The sequence below is a fragment of the Spinacia oleracea genome, chromosome 6 (genome assembly GCF_020520425.1).
Source record: "Spinacia oleracea cultivar Varoflay chromosome 6, BTI_SOV_V1, whole genome shotgun sequence".
Taxonomy (NCBI): Eukaryota; Viridiplantae; Streptophyta; class Magnoliopsida; order Caryophyllales; family Amaranthaceae; genus Spinacia; species Spinacia oleracea.
Window position 1 is genome coordinate 96,380,743 of NC_079492.1, and position 23,299 is coordinate 96,404,041.

Sequence of the window (23,299 nt, forward strand, 5' to 3'; positions counted from 1 at the left end):
TTGCCATGTGTCATATACCCCATATCAATGGAAATGGTACGAAAGTACTTTTGAAGATTAGTTGAGCTATTAAGAATATACTAAAAGTTGTAAACCAACTACCATAAAGTTAGCTGAAATCATTTTGGGGTTACCAATTGTATGTAGGATCTTGGTGAATCACAACTAAGACCCGTGTTTTGATACATTTACTAAACCTACCCATGTATAGTCTAAGAATTATGAAGAACACCAAGGAACAAATTTGAAGAAAATACAGGAGTTCATAAAGTTTTGAAATATGTTAAGTTGGCAAGATTGGTATAGACTCAAAAGTAATTTCAAAGGCTGCGAAATTGGCAACCTAGAGTGAGCAACCTAGACTAATCTATGCTAAAGCATCTACCTTATATTTTGGGTAATTATAGCAATCTCACACATGTCTATGTTCGAGGATCGAGTCATGTAATTTGGTTGAGCCTTACTCTATGAAATAATTTAACTTAGGAGAGGAAATATTGAACATCCATGTGTTGAAGCAAAAATCAAAGAAACACGTGCTGGAGGACTAAAGGTGATCCAAGAAACTACCTACAAAACTCGTTAGCCCAATTGAGAGCAAAGGGAAACTCAAAGTAAGCTAAAGGATTAGGCAAACCTACAAAGAAGATAGTATGAAGTCGAAATTGAAGATCGTGTGCCATATGAAAGAAATAATGTGTATTAGTTAATCTGGAAAATGGTGTCCAAGATAAATCAAGCCATACGAGATGTTAGGAAGAGTAGGTGAATTTTTAGCATATCGACTTGCTCTACCAACCGACTTAGGCATAGAGATTCCAATGATTAAAGCTTTTGTGGGCCAATCACTTGACATCTGAGGTCACGTAGGAAGTCGAAGCGCAAAGACTATCGGAATAATTATTATCTTAAGAACTGTATAATGTATATTTATGCATTATATGAATGATTATGTTATGATGTTGTCTCAACCATAAAAGTATGTTAGGCTAAATGATTGATTATGACATGTTTTCAATGGAAGAACATTAGTCTAAGTCCAACCTAGTTGAGCTCCAGTTTCGAGGACGAAACTTTTTCAAAGAGGGTAAGAGTGTAATACTCCGTACTTTTAAAACTCGATTAATTATACTTAATTATTTTTATTAGCTTAACATGCTTTGAAATCCTAATTTCGAAATCTATTCTAAATAACGAAAGTTTTATTTGACTTGAGAATTTTAATATTTTTACACGAGGTTTTATTTTTCAGATTCTATAATTTAATTTCATATTTACGAACTTAGTTACATTTTAAATCCTATTTTCATAATTTGTAAAAGATTTTAAAATGTTTTTATTCACGACAATTTTATTTTTTTAATCCAAAAACTAAAATTTATAAAAGAATTATTTTGGAAACTCACTAGAGGAAAAATCGTCATGTGCTTCCCTTCAAGTGCGGCTCATTTAATAAATTGGAAGCACTTGAGAGCACTAAAAAAAAAAGAAATTATACATTTTCACAAGTGCGGGGTTATTTTAGAAAATTGGCAGCACTTGAGTTCAAGTGCGGACTCATTTTACATATGAGCCGCACAAAATATTTCTAAAAATATTTCTCAAAAGCTTTTTCATTTCCCGCTTCCCCTCCTTGCCCTTCTCTGGTTCCCCTTCTTTCTCCTTCCCCTCTCTGGTTCTCTGCTCCTTCCTCTTCTCTAGTTCATAACAAGGCGCGAAATTAAACATTGAGAGCACACATCTCCACTGCTTTTCCCCCGCCGCCGCTGCTTTTCCCCCGCCGCCGCTGCTTTTCCTAATTCTTGTGAGAGGAGACCCTTGTGAGTTTTCCTAATTCTACAATTTCTTGTAATTTTTTTTTCTTTATTTGGATTTTTGCTAAATTTCCTTTAGCTAAATTTTCTCAATTGAGTTTCTACCTAATTTTTTGTTCATGTTAAAACAAAGATTTTCCCCCGTATCAATAACCCTAGGGTTTAAATTCATGTATGTTTATGCGGTGTTCTTTTTCTTTTTTTGGGGGTAAATTCCCTGTAGGTATTATGAATTTGTAGATTGTTATTTTGGTTTATTTTTTGGACATATTAAATTCTTTTCCTGTTTATTTTTTGGTAGTGGTTGGGACTTGGGGGTAAGGGTAGCTGGTAAAGACGCGTCACATTGTTGTCAGGAAGCCAATGACAATACTATGAACTATGAGGAGAAATGTGTGTTGGATTGCTGATTTTTTTTAGGGTTAGTTGTTGTTTAATATGGATATGGACTGAATATGTTACTTCGTAAGATTGAAAGTAGTGGCTCGTTTTTAGTATACCAAGTTCTATCCTTGTGTTTGGTCGAAATTTCTGCTGCTCGGCTATTTTGTTTGGGCAGTAATTTTGACTTCTTGTCGATGTTTTGGTCTAATATTGAGGTGAAAAAGGTAAAAATATGAGCGTTGTTGAAGAAGTTTTGGTAACCCTACGAAGTACTTGGGTGAAACTCAAAGTACACATCTTTTATGAACACTTTCCCACCTGTTTATCCTTATTCCTTAGCTTAACCTCATAAAGTCACTAAGTTAAGCTTCCCTTAATCTTTCGTGTTGCTTTATATGAAAATTGAATTTCATGCAGGAGAAGGTGTGAGCCTTTTCTCGTACATCTTGTTGGGATGATAACATAGGAAGGAATGGGGGGGAGAGGAGAGCACTTGAGAAGGAATGAGCCTTTTCCCGTATGCTATTATTCTTATCATTGTCTGTTGGTATGTATATTCTATTCATGTAACGCCCCGACTTCTAATCAATTTCATTAAGTTAATTAATCTATAATTAGCAGCGGAATCCTAATTTAGTCGGTGCGTCACATATCGTACCTCTCTATTGAGAGATACAAGGCGCATAATTCAATATTAAAGTAAACTAATATTAATGAAACAAAAGACTCGTGATATTAACTAAATTGTCATAATACAACCCGTAATAATTCTTAGAATTAAAGCTAGAGTTTGAGTACATAATTAACTACTAAGTTTATTTATTCAACTTATATAACCTTGCTTTAACGGATACGTCCTCACCACTAATCCATCCCGTTGTCCTCTTCGGTACCTAAAACCAAAAGCAATATCATGAGCCGAGGCCCAGTAACAACTACCCTAACAACGTAAATTCATTTCAATTCATTTTATTTGCAAACAGAATGAGAGTAGAATATTGTAAAACCTTTTTGCAAATCATTTCATAAAATCTTTTGCAATTCAAGATAAAAAATAAGATGAAATATAATAGTTTTCCATTATATTATTAAAAACATTCATTCATGGTTACTGGCAAGTATGAACAGAATGTAGGACGTCTCCCACCAGATCGTACCATCATAATCAGACAGAAACAGACGTTACCCATTATGGGGTAGCGGGGTACGAGGGTACGTGCACGACCATAATCAGAATCAGAATCAGAACAGAACAGAACAGATCAAATACTGCCAGAACCTTGTCTTTCACTTTTCATTATCATGTTTCGTTTCTTATTCATGGGTTGACAGAATATCATTTCGTAATCATAAATCATGCTTCCTAAAGCTCATTGAAATAATTAATACTTTCATAAAATCATTATTGAAATCAAAAGGCATCCCACAATCCAATCAAGAATTATATCATAAACATGGTTGTAAATCATAAAGCATTTCTCAAATTCATAAATCATTTCCATAAACGCATTTGCGAAGGGGATTGTGGGTGTTAGCAATAGATGTTACCTTATACCGCAATACGTAATTCTTACTCATTAACATTAATGGATCGTTCGCCTTGAATTCCGAGAAACGAATCTTGTAATGTAAGAATTTAATCACGATGTTAGTAGTTATTCGAACCAATTATAATAAAACCTATCATCGAACTACCCTTAGATTCTAAATAATTACCAACTTTAAAATTCACTTTTAAGAAAATATTTTATAATGTTATAAGAAAACTCTTTTAAAACAAATATACTTACCTAATATAATTATTTTAAAATAGTTACTCACATATTAGAAATACGCTTATTTTGTAAAATACGACATTAATTACTTTAGTTTGAAAACAAATATTCTTGTTAAACTTGTCATGAAAATAGTATAGCCTATTGTAAATATAATTCATAATAATTAAATAATTAAAGTAATAATGAATAATCTATTTTATTTACTTTAGAAATAGGAAAATGTTATATAATAAATAATAATAATAATAATGAATAAATAAAACATCGTTATAATTTATATTTCAATATCAACGATAATAATAATAATAATAATAATAATAATAATTAATATAACATTATAATTCATTTTTAAACACTGTAACCTATTTTAATTCATTTTATTCCTAAAGTGCATTTATTAGCATAAAGCCCACAAGGCTTCATTTTTCGGTCTCAGAACCTTTGCTCTGATACCAATCTGTAACGCCCCGACTTCTAATCAATTTTATTAAGTTAATTAATCTATAATTAGCAGCGGAATCCTAATTTAGTCGGTGCGTCACATGCCGTACCTCTCTATTGAGAGATGCAAGGCGCATAATTCAATATTAAAGTAAACTAATATTAATGAAACAAAAGACTCGTGATATTAACTAAATTGTCATAATACAACCCGTAATAATTCTTAGAATTAAAGCTAGAGTTTGAGTACATAATTAACTACTAAGTTTATTTATTCAACTTAAATAACCTTGCTTTAACGGATACGTCCTCACCACTAATCCATCCTGTTGTCCTCTTCGGTACCTAAAACCAAAAGCAATATCATGAGCCGAGGCCCAGTAACAACTACCCTAACAACGTAAATTCATTTCAATTCATTTTATTTGCAAACAGAATGAGAGTAGAATATTGTAAAACCTTTTTGCAAATCATTTCATAAAATCTTTTGCAATTCAAGATAAACAATAAGATGAAATATAATAGTTTTCCATTATATTATTAAAAACATTCATTCATGGTTACTGGCAAGTATGAACAGAATGTAGGACGTCTCCCACCAGATCGTACCATCATAATCAGACAGAAACAGACGTTACCCATTATGGGGTAGCGGGGTACGAGGGTACGTGCACGACCATAATCAGAATCAGAATCAGAACAGAACAGAACAGATCAAATACTGCCAGAACCTTGTCTTTCACTTTTCATTATCATGTTTCGTTTCTTATTCATGGGTTGACAGAATATCATTTCGTAATCATAAATCATGCTTCCTAAAGCTCATTGAAATAATTAATACTTTCATAAAATCATTATTGAAATCAAAAGGCATCCCACAATCCAATCAAGAATTATATCATAAACATGGTTGTAAATCATAAAGCATTTCTCAAATTCATAAATCATTTCCATAAACGCATTTGCGAAGGGGATTGTGGGTGTTAGCAATAGATGTTACCTTATACCGCAATACGTAATTCTTACTCATTAACTTTAATGGATCGTTCGCCTTGAATTCCGAGAAACGAATCTTGTAATGTAAGAATTTAATCACGATGTTAGTAGTTATTCGAACCAATTATAATAAAACCTATCATCGAACTACCCTTAGATTCTAAATAATTACCAACTTTAAAATTCACTTTTAAGAAAACATTTTATAATGTTATAAGAAAACTCTTTTAAAACAAATATACTTACCTAATATAATTATTTTAAAATAGTTACTTACATATTAGAAATACGCTTATTTTGTAAAATACGACATTAATTACTTTAGTTTGAAAACAAATATTCTTGTTAAACTTGTCATGAAAATAGTATAGCCTATTGTAAATATAATTCATAATAATTAAATAATTAAAGTAATAATGAATAATCTATTTTATTTACTTTAGAAATAGGAAAATGTTATATAATAATAATAATAATAATAATAATAATAATAATAATAATAATAATGAATAAATAAAACATCGTTATAATTTATATTTCAATATCAACGATGATAATAATAATAATAATAATAATAATAATAATAATTAATATAACATTATTTGAAATAATAATTCAATAAACAATAAAATGGGAAAACAAATCAAATAGCTTAAATAAATATTTGAATATAAATAAATATGATTAAAACATAAGAATTAAGATAGAAAATAGGTGAATGGGGCCAACTTACTCATTAATGGGTCAAGAAAATGGACTTTGGGTTACTCATTTACTGATTGTTTTAGGAATTGGTTTAAAAAGAAAACAAAAGACCAACTTGGTCTCTCAATAGCAGGAGCACGACAAAGAAGGGGAGAAGGAAGGGGGCTGCGTGGGTGGTTGCACGGCTTAGATTGGGCGGCACAACAGGCGGGAGGGGAGGAGGTGGCCGCGGTTTTGGTGGTGTCGACGCTGCAGGGAGGGGGAGAGAGTCGCGGGTGAGGGAGGCAGAGGAGGGAGGCAGGGGGATGAAAGATGGCGAAGGAGGAAGGCGACGGAGTGTGGCTGGTGTTGGGCGGAGATGCAGGTGGTTCGCGGCGCCAGGGAGGGCGGCGCTGCAGGTGGTCGTGGCTGCGGGTTTTGGTGGTGGTGGTTTCCGGTGGACCGAAGCAAGAAGGGAGGGAGACAAGAGAGAGTTGCGAGAGGGAGAGACAGAAGCAGACGCGAGGAGGGAAGAGAGAACAAGGCTGCGGGAGGAGGAGGAAGAAGGTCAAAGAAGCAGGGTGGTGGTGGCTGACGCAGCGGCAGAGCCGCGGTGGTGGTCGACCGGAGCAACGAGAAGCAGGGAGTTTATTTGTGAAATTTAAAATGAATTTTCTTGAATTTAAACTTTCTGAAATTTTTAGGAAGGGTTTGCAATTGATTTGTGAATTGAATTGATTTGAATCCTTGCACTATTTATAGATGAATTTGAGTGATTATTCAGATTGAGAATCAATTTTGATTGGGTGATTTGGGTGGTGCATCATATGGTGGAGAGAGCTTGATGATGGTGTTTGATTTAGAGATTTACACGTAGAAGAAGCTAAGTAGTGAATTTGCAACTTGCAAGAAGCTTCCATGGATGTATGATGATGAACATGGTGATTAGTGATGATGGTGAAGAATGATGCGTGATGTTGATGATGTTGGTGTTGATTTTTATTTTCCTTTTTCTTTTGGGTTTAAAAATTCAGATTTAGGATGGCATTTTGATGGGCTTGAATGGCTTATTGGTTTGGGCTTGACTATGTAATGTTGAAACGGTTGACCCAATGAATATATTTAGAAAATAGTTTAATAAATAACTCGATTCGTTTTTAGAAAATAAGTTGCCTATATAAAAGCATTACGGTTTTAAAATCGTAATTTTATAAATTAATAAAGTTTTAGAAATTAATTAAAATTAAATCGTAATAACTTTAAAATCAATAAATAATATAATTTCCGCTTATAGAATGTTAAATTCGCTTTAAAATCATAATTTAGTACATCGATAAATTTATGGAAATTAAATATAATTTATAATCAAAACATTTTAATATCAATTTAAATAACCGAAAGAATAAATATAAACGAAATATACTTCACTCGTTTTATAAAAAGAAATTTTAAAAGTTCAAATTAAGATGCTTTAAAAGCCGATAAAGCTAATTATTATTAATAAAAATATGTTCATAAATACGGGGTATTACATCCTTACCTCCTTAGAAAATGTTTCGTCCTCGAAACTTGGAATTTAGAACTTTCGAAAAACTTATGTTAGTAACGAAATATCGTATTCATAAATCTTTAATCGATCACATATCAACCGTAGCTTTGACATTGGTTAGATTCATTTCAATCACATTGCTTGAAAGAACGATTTTTCAAACATGCTTAAAGAGAGAATGCGGAGTTAGCTCTTGGCACGTGGTATATCAAAAAGTTAATATGTTTTATTCTACAACCGGAATTTTTATCGTACGCATCAATCATCAATAAATGGCGTCCAACGAGAGTCGATAAGGAAATGATCATTGTAGCTATCGTCGATTACGTCAGGACCATCACTTTTCATTATAAAAATTCGTGCACGTGCATGTCGGATTACATTTCGCATTCGTAGTGCATTTCCATGGTTGCAACTAGTTTGATCGTTCGTATTGTCGCGTTGTGTTGGAGGTCGTCGATGGCAATCGTTAACTTTTTGATGGTTTCTTTTCTTGCATGTAGCATTATCTCGTAGTGGCTCGACAATCCTTGTGAGTATGGTTCAATCTTCTACACTTGGTACATCCTTGTGATATATTGATATCGTTGTTTCCGTTGTTTCCTCGATATTTGTCTTTTATAAGATTCTTTCCTTGTGTTGTCCTTCTTGAAGTTCCATTTTCTTCACAATTGTCGTAAATTTCTTCTCGTCGATTCGTCGTTCTATCCACGTTAATATCATATATACTCTGGGTATGAGTTTCTTAGGTAAGAAGATAAGCGAGTGCGGATAACAAGGTTCGATCATCCTTCCATGCGATTCATTTCGAGACGATTTATTGCCTTTGTCCTTCGAGGGATTCGTGTCTGGAACGAGTCGAGAAAGTTCGATGAATTTTGTAGCATACATGAAGATTAACTATTCCCTTTTTTTCAGACAGATAATTGCCAATTCCATTCATTAGCATCTCCTTGGGCGTCTTCGAAAGTTTGATTGTTCGAGTCTCGTCTTTATTTCTTGAAGAGAGGTCCTCAATTTTCATCACCATTGTTGAGGTCGACGCTCTACGTTACTCGTTTCTACTTCAATTAAAACGATAATTAATGATTCCAAAATTTCATCGGTTTTCATAATCGGTTAACGTTCGGTTGATGCCCTTGTCAAATCGTCTGGTACGCTAGATTACGTCATCTCGATGCTCTTAGTGTCGTTGAAGGCGTCGTTTAGGAACGTCATGATTAGTCGTTAGATTACGTTGCCTCGAAGTTCTTGATGTCGTTTGAGCTGTCGTCAAGTTGTCAAGAATGTCGTCCTGTTACGTCATTTCAACGTTCTTGGTGTTTCTTAAGCCGTCGTCAATTTGTCAAGAATGTCGTCTCGTTACGTCATTTCAACGTTCTTGGTGTTGTTTGATTTGCCGTCAATCCGTTTGGAACGTCGTGCGTCTAATCGTTAAATCGTTTGGAATACATGATTCGAGTCTTCAGACTTAGCGTTTTAACAATCACAAAAACAATTTATAAACAGAAAATGTTCCCAATTTCCCGTTCCTATCACTCACGCTCATAAAATTTAAACCTAAAATTCATTTTAAACTTATTAATCCATTTTAATAACTTAATCCTCAAATTCTTCAATTATTCTATTTCCTTTTTAAACACTATAACCTATTTTAATTTATTTTATTCCTAAAGTGCATTTATTAGCATAAAGCCCACAAGGCTTCATTTTTCGGTCTCAGATTCTTCAATTCTTCAATTTCCTTTTTAAACACTGTAACCTATTTTAATTCATTTTATTCCTAAAGTGCATTTATTAGCATAAAGCCCACAAGGCTTCATTTTTCGGTCTCAGAACCTTTGCTCTGATACCAATCTGTAACGCCCCGACTTCTAATCAATTTTATTAAGTTAATTAATCTATAATTAGCAGCGGAATCCTAATTTAGTCGGTGCGTCACATGCCGTACCTCTCTATTGAGAGATACAAGGCGCATAATTCAATATTAAAGTAAACTAATATTAATGAAACAAAAGACTCGTGATATTAACTAAATTGTCATAATACAACCCGTAATAATTCTTAGAATTAAAGCTAGAGTTTGAGTACATAATTAACTACTAAGTTTATTTATTCAACTTAAATAACCTTGCTTTAACGGATACGTCCTCACCACTAATCCATCCTGTTGTCCTCTTCGGTACCTAAAACCAAAAGCAATATCATGAGCCGAGGCCCAGTAACAACTACCCTAACAACGTAAATTCATTTCAATTCATTTTATTTGCAAACAGAATGAGAGTAGAATATTGTAAAACCTTTTTGCAAATCATTTCATAAAATCTTTTGCAATTCAAGATAAACAATAAGATGAAATATAATAGTTTTCCATTATATTATTAAAAACATTCATTCATGGTTACTGGCAAGTATGAACAGAATGTAGGACGTCTCCCACCAGATCGTACCATCATAATCAGACAGAAATAGACGTTACCCATTATGGGGTAGCGGGGTACGAGGGTACGTGCACGACCATAATCAGAATCAGAATCAGAACAGAACAGAACAGATCAAATACTGCCAGAACCTTGTCTTTCACTTTTCATTATCATGTTTCGTTTCTTATTCATGGGTTGACAGAATATCATTTCGTAATCATAAATCATGCTTCCTAAAGCTCATTGAAATAATTAATACTTTCATAAAATCATTATTGAAATCAAAAGGCATCCCACAATCCAATCAAGAATTATATCATAAACATGGTTGTAAATCATAAAGCATTTCTCAAATTCATAAATCATTTCCATAAACGCATTTGCGAAGGGGATTGTGGGTGTTAGCAATAGATGTTACCTTATACCGCAATACGTAATTCTTACTCATTAACTTTAATGGATCGTTCGCCTTGAATTCCGAGAAACGAATCTTGTAATGTAAGAATTTAATCACGATGTTAGTAGTTATTCGAACCAATTATAATAAAACCTATCATCGAACTACCCTTAGATTCTAAATAATTACCAACTTTAAAATTCACTTTTAAGAAAATATTTTATAATGTTATAAGAAAACTCTTTTAAAACAAATATACTTACCTAATATAATTATTTTAAAATAGTTACTCACATATTAGAAATACGCTTATTTTGTAAAATACGACATTAATTACTTTAGTTTGAAAACAAATATTCTTGTTAAACTTGTCATGAAAATAGTATAGCCTATTGTAAATATAATTCATAATAATTAAATAATTAAAGTAATAATGAATAATTTATTTTATTTACTTTAGAAATAGGAAAATGTTATATAATAATAATAATAATAATAATAATAATAATAATAATAATAATAATAATAATTAATATAACATTATTTGAAATAATAATTCAATAAACAATAAAATGTGAAAACAAATCAAATAGCTTAAATAAATATTTGAATATAAATAAATATGATTAAAACATAAGAATTAAGATAGAAAATAGGTGAATGGGCCAACTTACTCATTAATGGGTCAAGAAAATGGACTTTGGGTTACTCATTTACTGATTGTTTTAGGAATTGGTTTAAAAAGAAAACAAAAGACCAACTTGGTCTCTCAATAGCAGGAGCACGACAAAGAAGGGGAGAAGGAAGGGAGCTGCGTGGGTGGTTGCACGGCTTAGATTGGGCGGCACAGCAGGCGGGAGGGGAGGAGGTGGCCGCGGTTTTGGTGGTGTCGACGCTGCAGGGATGGGGAGAGAGTCGCGGGTGAGGGAGGCAGAGGAGGGAGGCAGGGGGATGAAAGATGACGAAGGAGGAAGGCGACGGAGTGTGGCTGGTGTTAGGCGGAGATGCAGGTGGTTCGCGGCGCCAGGGAGGGCGGCGCTGCAGGTGGTCGTGGCTGCGGGTTTTGGTGGTGGTGGTTTCCGGTGGACCGAAGCAAGAAGGGAGGGAGACAAGAGAGAGTTGCGAGAGAGGGAGAGACAGAAGCAGACGCGAGGAGGGAAGAGAGAACAAGGCTGCGGGAGGAGAAGGAAGAAGGTCGAAGAAGCAGGGTGGTGGTGGCTGACGCAGCGGCAGAGCCGCGGTGGTGGTCGACCGGAGCAACGAGAAGCAGGGAGTTTATTTGTGAAATTTAAAATGAATTTTCTTGAATTTAAACTTTCTGAAATTTTGAGGATGGGTTTGCAATTGATTTGTGAATTGAATTGTGTTGAATCCTTGCACTATTTATAGATGAATTTGAGTGATTATTCAGATTGAGAATCAATTTTGATTGGGTGATTTGGGTGGTGCATCATATGGTGGAGAGAGCTTGATGATGGTGTTTGATTTAGAGATTTACACGTAGAAGAAGCTAAGTAGTGAATTTGCAACTTGCAAGAAGCTTCCATGGATGTATGATGATGAATATGGTGATTAGTGATGATGGTGAAGAATGATGCGTGATGTTGATTAGGGATGGCAGGTGGGTAAAAAATTGCGGATACCGCACCGCACCCGCCCCAGTTGGGGCGGGGATGGGTACAACTTTGGCGGGTAGTAGGCGGGTGGTGGGTATGAAATCCATACCCGCCATGGGTAGCGGGTAGGTGGTGGATTTTAGGTCATACCCGCTCCATACCTGCCTACCCGCCCCGTCTCCTATCCGCCCCGCCTCTTACCCGCCCGCCCCACCTCCTACCCGCATTATATAACTTTATTTTTTAAAAAAATTAGTACTATATTTCATATTTACCCAAATTTTATATAGGCCCATTTAGAAAAAAGCCCTAGTCGTCCGGTAAAAAAAACGTAGTCCATCACTTACTCAATTAGTCATACAGTATTGTATGATTAACAAAAAAAAAACCTAGCTGACGCCTCCCTTAGGCCTCAATCGGTCAATCCCTTTCAACCTTTCTTCACTTTTCAAAACCCTAGCCGTCTTGGGCGTCTTCTCTGCTACTCTCTCACTCTCTGTCTCTCTCCTAGAGTCCTAGTCTCCTTCTCATTCCATCCTCCATCGAGCCGGCGAGCTGAGGTCCTCCGTCGAGCCGGTGAGCTGCACTGTCCTCCGTTGAGCCGTCAAGTCGCACCGTTCGCCGTCGAGTCAGTTCATACTTCAAGGTCAGTACTACTCAGTTTTACAATTCATTTATTCTATTGTTACTTCATATTTTTTTTAATTTGAATTCCACTTTTGTGTTTTGATGATTTATAATAATAATGTAATTGTTGGGTTTAATTGCATTGTATAATTAAAAATCTGAAATATGCTCGTGGCAAAATCTGCAAGCGAGTCGGACAAGAAAATGAACAGTACCAGTCCGTATGATATAAGAAATATCACGTAACTAGTGTTGATTCAGCTGAAAATTAATGTTTTGTTTTACATGCATTATTTAACTAACATACTGTCATTTTCAAGCAATATTATCTTTGGAATTGAATATTAATATAAAATCTCAAATAGATAATGGAATTTTCATTACTTATTATGTTCTTGGATGCATGTAACGTAGCTTAAATGGTTAAAATGTTGAGGTTATGCTATAAATTTGGGATAGTCATATTTTACTTCACAAGAAAATAACTCACCTTCTCATGTACATCAGTACATGTACCAGACCAAGTAAAACTTCATATTTGTTTTACTTTAAATGTTCATTATTAGTGTTTACAAATTTAAAATTATTCCTATCCAATTAAAATGTTCTAACTTCTAAGGTGGTATTGTGTGATCAGGTTATCCACTTTGGTTGTCTGATTGTATTATTTGTATACATGTTTATTTTACAGGGGGAAATGGCAAGCAAGAGTAATATCAATACAAAGTCTTCCTCAAAACCGTCCACTACGGCAAGTCGTACCTCGAACACAATAGTGGATACCGGTGAAGAAAATGGTGCTGAAGAAGAAATTGAAGAGAGCAAAGATCCAAAAAATACGGTTGATCCTTCTGTTTTGCCCCTTACTAGTAGACATACATCAGAAGCTTGGGCTAGTTTTATAAGGAAAAAAGTAGGACAGGAGATAAAAGCAGAATGCAAACATTGTTCGAAGCAACTTGCCGGAGGACCGAGAGCGGGAACAAGTCACTTGAAAGAGCATGCAACAAAATGTTTAAAAAGGAAATGCATGGATATTCGACAAACAAGGTTATTTGGATCAGTTGGTAGTCCTTGTGATACAAATGAGACACTAACATTGGCCCCATATGAGTTCCGCCAAGAAGATGGGAGAAGAGACTTAGCAGAAATGATTATTCTCCACGAATATCCGCTAAGTATAGTTGAGCATTATGGATTTAGAAAGTACTCAAAGACTCTTCAACCAGGCTTCAAGGTTCCTTGCCGCAACACAACAAAAAAAGACATTCTCCAAAGGTACAAAGTTGAAAAAGAGAAGATAAGTGCTTGTCTAAGAAAAGTTAAAGGAAGGGTTGCAATGACTACTGACATGTGGACTGCAAATCATCAAAATAATTGATACATGGCGGTCACTGCACACTTCATTGATAATTCATGGAAGCTTCAAAGTCGAATCATCAGGTTTCATCTTGTTCCATATTTTTATGCTTATTTTCTTAGCATTAATAATTTTTGCTTATTTGCTTACTTTTATGCTTATTTACTCATCTTGTGTAGTCGTTTGTGTTCAATATTGCAAGGTATTATGTGATTAATTATACAAGTTTTTTTATTTATTGTGAGCTTCTTAATGGTAGTATTATAGTGTTCTATTTTTATGATGAGTTGTGTTCATGTTAATTAATAGGTTTTTATATGTCCCAGCACCTCATACAGCTGAGGTGCTTGCTGAGTCTTTAAAAGAGTGCATTCAATCTTGGAATCTTGATCTTAGATTGTCTTCTATAACGGTTGATAATTGCACTACAAATGATGCGATGATGGATATTTTGAGTGGTGAATTTCCTTATGGTTCATTGATGTTGCATGGGCGTTTTCTTCATATGCGTTGTTGTGCTCACATACTAAATTTGATTGTTCAAGATGGGTTAAGTGCTGTGTTTAAAGATGGCATTGAACGAATTAGGGACAGTGTTGTATTTTGGACCTCATCACCTAAGAGAGCTCAAAAATTTGAACAAGTAGCTAAGCAAGTTGTTCCTGATTGTTCAAAAATGCTAGTACTTGATTGTAAAACTAGATGGAATTCAACTTATGAGATGCTTGAGGTTGCTATGAAGTATAGGGAGGTGTTTGTGGTTCTAAGTGTTCGGGATAATTTGTACAAAAATGCACCTCTTAATGAAGATTGGGATAAGGTTGTGAAAATATGTGAGTTATTGAAAGTTTTTAGTGATATTACACATCAATTTTCTGCCTCCAAATATCCTACTGCCAATATTTATTTTCCTAGCATTTGTGAGATTAAACTCTTATTGAACAAGTGGTTGTCCTCACCTATCATTTACATAAGACAAATGGTCCAAGTGATGGTAGAGAAATACAATAAATATTGGGTGGAGGCTTTGATGTGTTCTCAAAATTGGATTTGGGCAGAAATTAAAGGTAAAACTAATTTGATTTAATTATTTATGATATACTAAAATCAAATTTAGACTATAATTATATAAATTTATGCATTTTTGCAAGTGGTGGTGTCGTTAAGGTCTTGAATATATATGACTTTGAGGACGATGTTGAAGATGAAGATGGAAATGATGCAAGATTTAACATGGGAGCAAATGTTGTGTGTCTTGATTGAGATTTGTGTATTTCTTTAAGTAATTTATGGAGACATTATTAATTTTCGGTATTTGTCGTGTTTATGTAATCTACTAATTTAATTAAGAAAGTTCTAAAAATACTTTTATTTTTATCTTGAGGACATTGATAAATTGTTGCATTATTGGATCTTGGGATTCTTGTATAGGGATGACATTGGCTTGTAAGCCCGTAAAGCCTATTAAGGCTATCAAATAACAATGGAAGCAAGATTTTTTAATTTTTTTACTATATGATTAAGCAGGCGGGTACAGGCGGGTAAAAGCGGGTGGTGGATATCCACGTGGGTAGTGGAGCGGGTGCGGGTATAGGAATATACCCGCCTAGGCGGGTGTGGACGAGAAAATTATACCCGCTGCGGGGCGCGGGTAGGTGATGGGTGTAAATATTTTTGGCGGGTGCGGGTGCGGGGGAGGGGGTCCCCGTACCCGCACCGCCCAATTGCCATCCCTAATGTTGATGATGTTGGTGTTGATTTTTATTTTCCTTTTTCTTTTGGGTTTAAAAATTCAGATTTAGGATGGCATTTTGATGGGCTTGAATGGCTTATTAGTTTGGGCTTGACTATGTAATGTTGAAACGGTTGACCAATGAATATATTTAGAAAATAGTTTAATAAATAACTCGATTCGTTTTTAGAAAATAAGTTGCCTATATAAAAGCATTACGGTTTTAAAATCGTAATTTTATAAATTAATAAAGTTTTAGAAATGAATTAAACTTAAATCGTAATAACTTTAAAATCAATAAATAATATAATTTCCGCTTATAGAATGTTAAATTCGCTTTAAAATCATAATTTAGTACATCGATAAATTTAAGGAAATTAAATATAATTTATAATCAAAACATTTTAATATCAATTTAAATAACCGAAAGAATAAATATAAACGAAATATACTTCACTCGTTTTATAAAAAGAAATTTTAAAAGTTCAAATTTTAAAAGAATAAATATAAACGAAATATACTTCCTCGAAACTTGGAATTTAGAACTTTCGAAAAACTTATGTTAGTAACGAAATATCGTATTCATAAATCTTTAATCGATCACATATCAACCGTAGCTTTGACATTGGTTAGATTCATTTCAATCACATTGCTTGAAAGAACGATTTTTCAAACATGCTTAAAGAGAGAGTGCGGAGTTAGCTCTTGGCACGTGGTATATCAAAAAGTTAATATGTTTTATTCTACAACCGGAATTTTTATCGTACGCATCAATCATCAATAAATGGCGTCCAACGAGAGTCGGGTGAAACGAGAAGGGTGATTGAGATTCGTTATTTTATAGGAGATGCGTTGTCAAGTGGAGATTTATGTTTTCATCATCGAACCTTTCCCTTTCGGGAATGGGGACAAAAGTAGGTGTCTACAGTTAGCCCCCACTTTGACTGAGTCTGGGAGTAAGACGATGGTCAAAGTATTGGACGGAGTGCGTCACACAAGCCATGGTGACCTGTTTTTTTGCGAGGGTCTCACGAGCCCCCGAGTGATAACATTTGACTTAAGGGTCATCACTTTGAAGTGTCGACATATCCCTCACGTGTCATTGTGATTTGTCAACTGATAGTATAGAAACTTCCTCACTTTGTCATTGAAAGGATCTAAAGGTGTGTAGAAACTCCCTCACTTTGTCATTGGGAGTAGCTACAGATGTTTTCGAAATCAAAGCTATAAAGTGTAATTGGGCCTGGCCAAGCCCAATCACGAGGTAAAAATGTTTTTAAAGATTCTCATTTTCAGGGTTATCTAAACAAGAAAACCCTCTTGTTTTTACGGGACGTAAAACGAAGGAAAATCCAGCACATCGTTCTTTTTTTTTTTTGGAAAAACGAAAAACCAATCTTTTAAATTTTGGAAAAAAGGGAAACTACTCACATCGCTCTTTTTTTGGAAAAACGGAAAACCAATAACTACTCACATCGCTCTTTTTTGGAAAAACGGAAAACCAAAAGCTACTCACATCGTTTTTGGGAAAAACGAAAAACCAAAGGCTACTCACATCGTTTTTTGGGAAATACGGAAAACCAAAGGCTACTCACATCGTTTTTGGGAAAAACGGAAAACCAAAGGCTACTCACATCGTTTTTGGGAAAACGGAAAACCAAAGGCTACTCACATCGTTTTTGGGAAAAACGGAAAACCAAAAAAAGTTATCGCTGCACCGACTAAGGACCTGCGCGGTTAGTGACGCAGACCCCGCCGGCTAAAGATGGCGAGCCTGTCCACTAAGGGTGGACGTGCCTGAATTCGTTTTTTTTTTTTCGACTTGGAACTCGCGTGGTTGGTGACGCGGTCTTGCCCGCTGGAGATGGGGAAGTTCCTATTGCTTTTGTTCATCGTGATTTCTTTTGAGAATTTCTTTTCTTATTCATTCTCGCAGGAGCGAATTCTTTCGAGGGATGCTCGAATTTAGTTGTAACCTGAATGTGGGTTGACAACGTGCTTAGACGGACCATTATTTTGTGGTCATCTTCTTTCGTGGTTTTGAGCTAGTCTTTTCGGCTCAATTTTGCCACTACCTGGGTCCTTGATTAGGAGACTATGTACGAGTGTCAACGGCGACCTTTCATTGAGGTCGAAACCCGTTCTTTTGAGCTTACCCAAACATGGGACTGCGTATAGCGTAGTCCGGAAATATGATTTTGACTCCGCACACTCTTTGTTGGAGTATATATTTTTTCCGCGAGCCCCCAAGCACTTGGGCTTGTCGGTTACTTTTCGCCAAGAGGGGGACGTTTATAACGTCTTTTAATCATATTTGGGGTCGCGCTCGTACGTGCGAGCGGCCTTTATAGTGGTGTGCTATTTTGGCGAAGTCGTGGAGTGCGACTTCAGTTTTCGGGCGACAAAGTTTATTTTCAAATAACATCTGGTTTAGCTTGGCCCGGATTAATCTTTTGACAGACAAACATTTTTCTTTTTGAGAAACCAACGACTTAACAATATTTTTTTGGTGTTTCGAAGAATGACCTTGATATTTATTTTGTTCATATTTGGTTTGAAAAGTGTACACATATTCCTTGAGACAAGTCTAAGTTTCGACCAAGTTCTAACATTCATTTTTGCTATTTGGGAGCTAAAGGTGCTTTTGGGCTTAATCTTAATTACAATGGGGCCTCGTGTCTGGCAACATGGTTTTAAGTCCTTTCCTGTTCCGCGTTTTGTGAAATCTGGGCCTTGGGCTACATTTCCGGCGCCCAAGGCTGGGCGTTAATTATTTCGGCGCCCAGCTATGGGCACTGAAAGTCCTTTCCTGGCGAATTTTGACTTTCGAATTTCTTAACGCGTTTCCGAATGGGATCAGGATGTCACTTGATGCATTCAGCTATATATAGGGGCTAGATACGTCCCTATTTTCCATCACTCTCAATTTCCTTCTTTCTTTGCTGTGTTTTAGTTACTCCTTGCTTTCGTCATGTCGATTCCTACTTTCTCACTCCAACGGGCTGTTAGGCGTTGGCTACGGGCCCTTTATCCTACAGAAAAGGCTTTGTTGAAAGAATACCACTTAGAGGCACTTTTAGGCTTACAACAAATTAACATTGACTATAATTTTCTACACGCAGCCCGAAGCTTTTGGGATTCCGATCATCATGTTTTTGTCTTCCGGGACAACGAAATATGTCCTTTTCTAGACGAATTTGCTGCGATCCTTGGTTATCCTACTAATGCTACCCCTGCCACTCCTGGCACTATTGAAGAGAGTAAAACAACCATAGGGGCTTTCCTAGGACTAGATGCTAACATGCTTGCTGAAGTTGTTGTAGGTGATGAGGTTAATTTGGCAAAACTTGTAAAACATCACTTTAGGCCTAGTAAGAATATGACCGAACAGAAATTGAATATTCGAGGCCTTGTATTTTGCTTGTTGAATCATTATTTGCTGTCGAATAACAATGGTGAGTTTGGTGACATAAGGTTGATCCCCTTGATTAGCCAGATGGAAAGTTGCTATTCTATTATGCCGTTGGTGGTTGCCGAGACTTTGCTGAGTGCGGAGGAGCTGAAGAAGGATGCCAAATCTGAACATTTTAAGGGAAGCCCCCTATTACTGCAGGTAATCGATTTTCTTCTTTGCGCACGCATACGCCCCTTTTGCATATATATTTCTTTTGCTTGGGGCTGAGTTTCAGCGCCCAGGGCTGGGCGCTGGAGTTTTCGGCGCCTGGTCCTGGGCGTTGAAACTGCATCCCAGGGACCGTTTTTTTTCTTTTCATTCTTTTGATTCGATCGTACCCTGTTTTTGCAGATTTGGCTCGCGGAACGGCTTAGGCTCTTAAAAACTCCTGCCGATCCTAAACATTATCGCAAAATAGCCTTGGGTAATCGAAAATATCTGCACCGAGGCCAGGACGAGGCCGAATGGGCTTCTTTTTTTACTCATGGTATCTGTTCTATTAAGTGGGTGGTACCATGGTGGGGTTTGACTACTATGACGGGGGGTTCTGATGTATCGGTTTATGTTTCCTTGTTGGGGCTATCTCGGCCCATTTACATTTTCCCTTACCGAGTCATGCGTCAATATGGCTTAAGGCAGACTATCCCATTTTCTGATACGATACCACCTACAGTAGCGGCCCTTTCACAAGCACGGGTTCAAGCATGGGCTAAGTATTATGATGGTCTCCCGCGTTGGGCCGTGGCTACAAATGGTTTTGTGGGTCTTTCTGAAAACTACAAGTTGTGGATGAGTTCCGATGATAAGGCTGTGAGGACCGAGGCTCGAAATGGGGAGCCGGCTGAGCTTTTGATACCTCGCATTCGGGTTAGATATGAGGGCCGTGATTCTGCCAATCCTCGCACCCATAGTTTTAAGACTGTGAAAGCTTGACCTGATCGAAAGCGAAATGAAGTTCCTCCCCGTTCCAGTTTCAGGCCTAAAAAGATGCCTAACATCAAGGGGCCTGCTGTTGTTAAAAGAAATGCAAGCTCTCGCGGAGATCGTCGCCGGAACAATGTATGGGTTAGGAAGGCTCAGCCACCTGTAGAAACAGTGGCTAGTCTAGTTGATGATAATAATCCTTCTCCCACCATTGTCTGTGCCCTTGAGGCTGAGCGGGCTATAACTGAGAATGTTTCTGAAGCCTTGGCATCTTTGGAGGTTAGTGTCCAGGAGCCGGTTCTTATGGAGATTGATATGGGGGCAGCGTAGAAGACTGTGGGGGTGGATCCTGCGAACATTGCCCTCTATAAGACTTTATTTGATGATCCGAAAGGACTAGAGTAGTGTAGTTCTTGCTAGGGTGTAGGTGCCCTTTATTTATTTCTGTTGTGTTTGTTTTTATTCTTAGCACTTTGTTTTCCTTCTTATTATTTTTTGCAATAAAGGCGTATTTTCATTTTCATTTATTTTTGTTTCTCCTCTTTTTTATGTTTTTATATGTCTAACACTTTTTGCACAAAGAATATGTGTTTTTTTTATTTGACCGAATCCTTGGTAAGGATTGCCTACGTATCTTCTCAGAATCAGGTCGCGCGTAGTTCTAGCTTAGAATAAGTTCTAGTATGCCGGATTTCGGTAGATATACCCTGAGGTGGAAGCACATTACTTAATCGGTCAAATGAGTGAAGTATTATCATTATTTTCATCTGCCGTTTTTATTGCCATAAGTCACGTAAAAATGAAATTCGACTAATTTGTATGGCTATATTTTTTTTGGTAAGCCTACTTGGATACGTACTGTACCCCCCAAGTGTTCGTTATTTTTCCGTTGTGTGCGGATAAAATGACGAGCACTTCTGAAAAGAAAATTTTTGGCAGGCAGAGAGTTTCAACGCCCAGGCTGGGGCGTCAGAAATTTCGGCGCCCAGCCCTGGGCGCTGAAAATGATTTCTGGCGGTTGTTTTTGACGCTTTGCTTCACATGTTCTTGCATTTATTTCTTTTTTGTGCCTTGATTTTTTGCTCGTATTTAAAGTCAATTTTGAGGCTATTTTGGAGGTTTTTTTACTGTTAGCGTGAAATGCATTTTTGTCCGGATTAATTTTTTCTATTCGTGACTCGAAACAGTTCTGAAAATGGAGTTAGGGTGCGGAAGTTATGAGGATCTTTTTGTAGGCTTTCAAGGTGGGTTGAGGTGCGTGTCGTTTTTGAAGGATATGGTGGGGTTATATTTTATTAATTCCCCTTTTAAGCAACATTTGCTTTCGTTTTGGATTTTGATTTCCTTTGACTTCTTTGGGTTGTATGGGTTGACTTTTATGGTTACACTGGTTGACTTTTATGTTTTGGGGATATGAATGGGATGGTGCGGTTTATTTTGTGGGTTTCGGGAATTGGCTCCCATGGCACTATTTCAAAACCGAGTGGGCTTTGTTTGTTAGGCCTAGAGTAGGCCGCCTCTTTATTTTTGTATTTTGCAAGTACATTTGGTGCTTATTTAGTGTTAGAATAAAAATTTTAGGAGAAATATTACGCCTTTATTGATTCGGAAAGTAAGGAAAACACACTGAAATAAAACTGACCTATATTCTGAGGGGCCTTAGGACCATCTAAAGTCTCTATTTTTTTTTTCTACCAATCTAAAGAACTACTAGTGTGAGGGGGTCGAAAAAGTGCGAGGCTAATGCGTGACCTTGTCCCTCGTGGGTGTGACGATTCTTTTTATTCAATCAAGTGTAATTGGATTTCCTGTGAGTATACACCCAATTGACTAGTAATATAGGAGTCGCCATTCTGTTTTTAACGACAATGAGAAAAACTGACAAAACCCGGTTATCGTGACATAAAGGGAGTGCAATTATGTTTGACCACGACGGCCATAGGTTCCCTTGTGATCCCTGGTATGGGGATCTCTCAATATACACCCGCAAGGTAGAGATTGAGGGTTCGGGGGACTGTAACTACCGAGAGGAGTAATTCGCTCGTCGATAACTCCAGAGGCAGGATATCCTTACTAGCTCAGCATAAGTAATTGAAGGGACATGCGTTGACTATTAAACTAATCTGAGTTGATTTTAGCAATATGCAACATATAATACTAATTCGATCGTGATTATCTGATTTAAATAGCATTAAGGGACCTAGCATGATAATCCGATTTCCCAAAAATATTATATTTGTTAGGAGTGATAGAACAATCAGATTTAGGTTAGTTTAACAGTTCATAAAAAGGGCGAGGAAAGCAGTTAAATCATCGAAAAGGGACACATTACGACGCACCCTTGAGAGGTGCGTCACGGTTCTCAGAAAACTAACCACTTTGACTTTGCTATTTCTCCTTTTTATTTAACGAATCTCAATTATGGGACAGGATACGTTTTGTTCGATTTATGGATCGATTGCGACAGAACGCGTGAACAGTTTCGCATCGAGAGGCTTAGGCTAAGGGTTGGAGTCAATACTCAGAATATAATTATGTGTTGTTGTGTGTTGTTTCACGTCGAAACTAGGGGCCTATTTATAGGGAAGAGTTCGTGGAAAGATAGAATTGCATAGTTCTAATCCACAAAGAATTAGGAAAAGAGACGTACCCAGGTATTTTCAGCGCCCAGGCCTGGGAGCCGAAGATTTCGGCGCCCAGAGCCAGGCGTTGAAAATAGGGTCTGGGCAGTTTTGTTTAGTCAGATTCGGATTCCTAAAATCCGTAGAGTTTGAGATTAATTCGAGTCTTTTAGCGCGTATCAATTTTATGACGGAATGCGTCTGGGCCCGTTACGAACTCTAGGTTCGTTAGGATTTTAATTAATACGTAACTCCTATTTCCGAATCCTATTAGGAATAGGATTCTTGCGGTTTTCTATCTCATTTAGGATTTATGTTGGAATGCAACACCTAATTCTGACAGATTTCTATATTTTATGATTTGCCACTTTTAGAAGCTACCTTTTACGGCAGTTACTATTTTTAGCAGGTTTCCATAAATAGCAGGTTTCGGGTGAAATGAAATGGGGAATCGAGATTCGTTTATTTTATAGGAGATGCGTTGTCAAGTGGAGTTTTT

General features: G+C 36.4%; 1 long non-coding RNA gene across 2 annotated transcripts; it reads right to left on the minus strand.

Moving 5' to 3' along the window:
* Positions 1 to 4,337: 4,337 nt before the first annotated feature.
* LOC110793087 (uncharacterized) lies at positions 4,338 to 12,214 on the minus strand. 2 transcript variants are annotated; one of them, XR_008923843.1, is made up of 5 exons: positions 11,141 to 12,214; positions 10,488 to 10,559; positions 9,777 to 9,832; positions 5,418 to 5,489; positions 4,338 to 4,762 (listed from the first exon to the last, which is right to left on the minus strand). It is a non-coding gene; the product is annotated as an uncharacterized lncRNA (long non-coding RNA). The 2 variants fall into 2 exon arrangements; XR_008923842.1 differs by having other exon boundaries at positions 4,338 to 5,489.
* Positions 12,215 to 23,299: the final 11,085 nt, after the last annotated feature.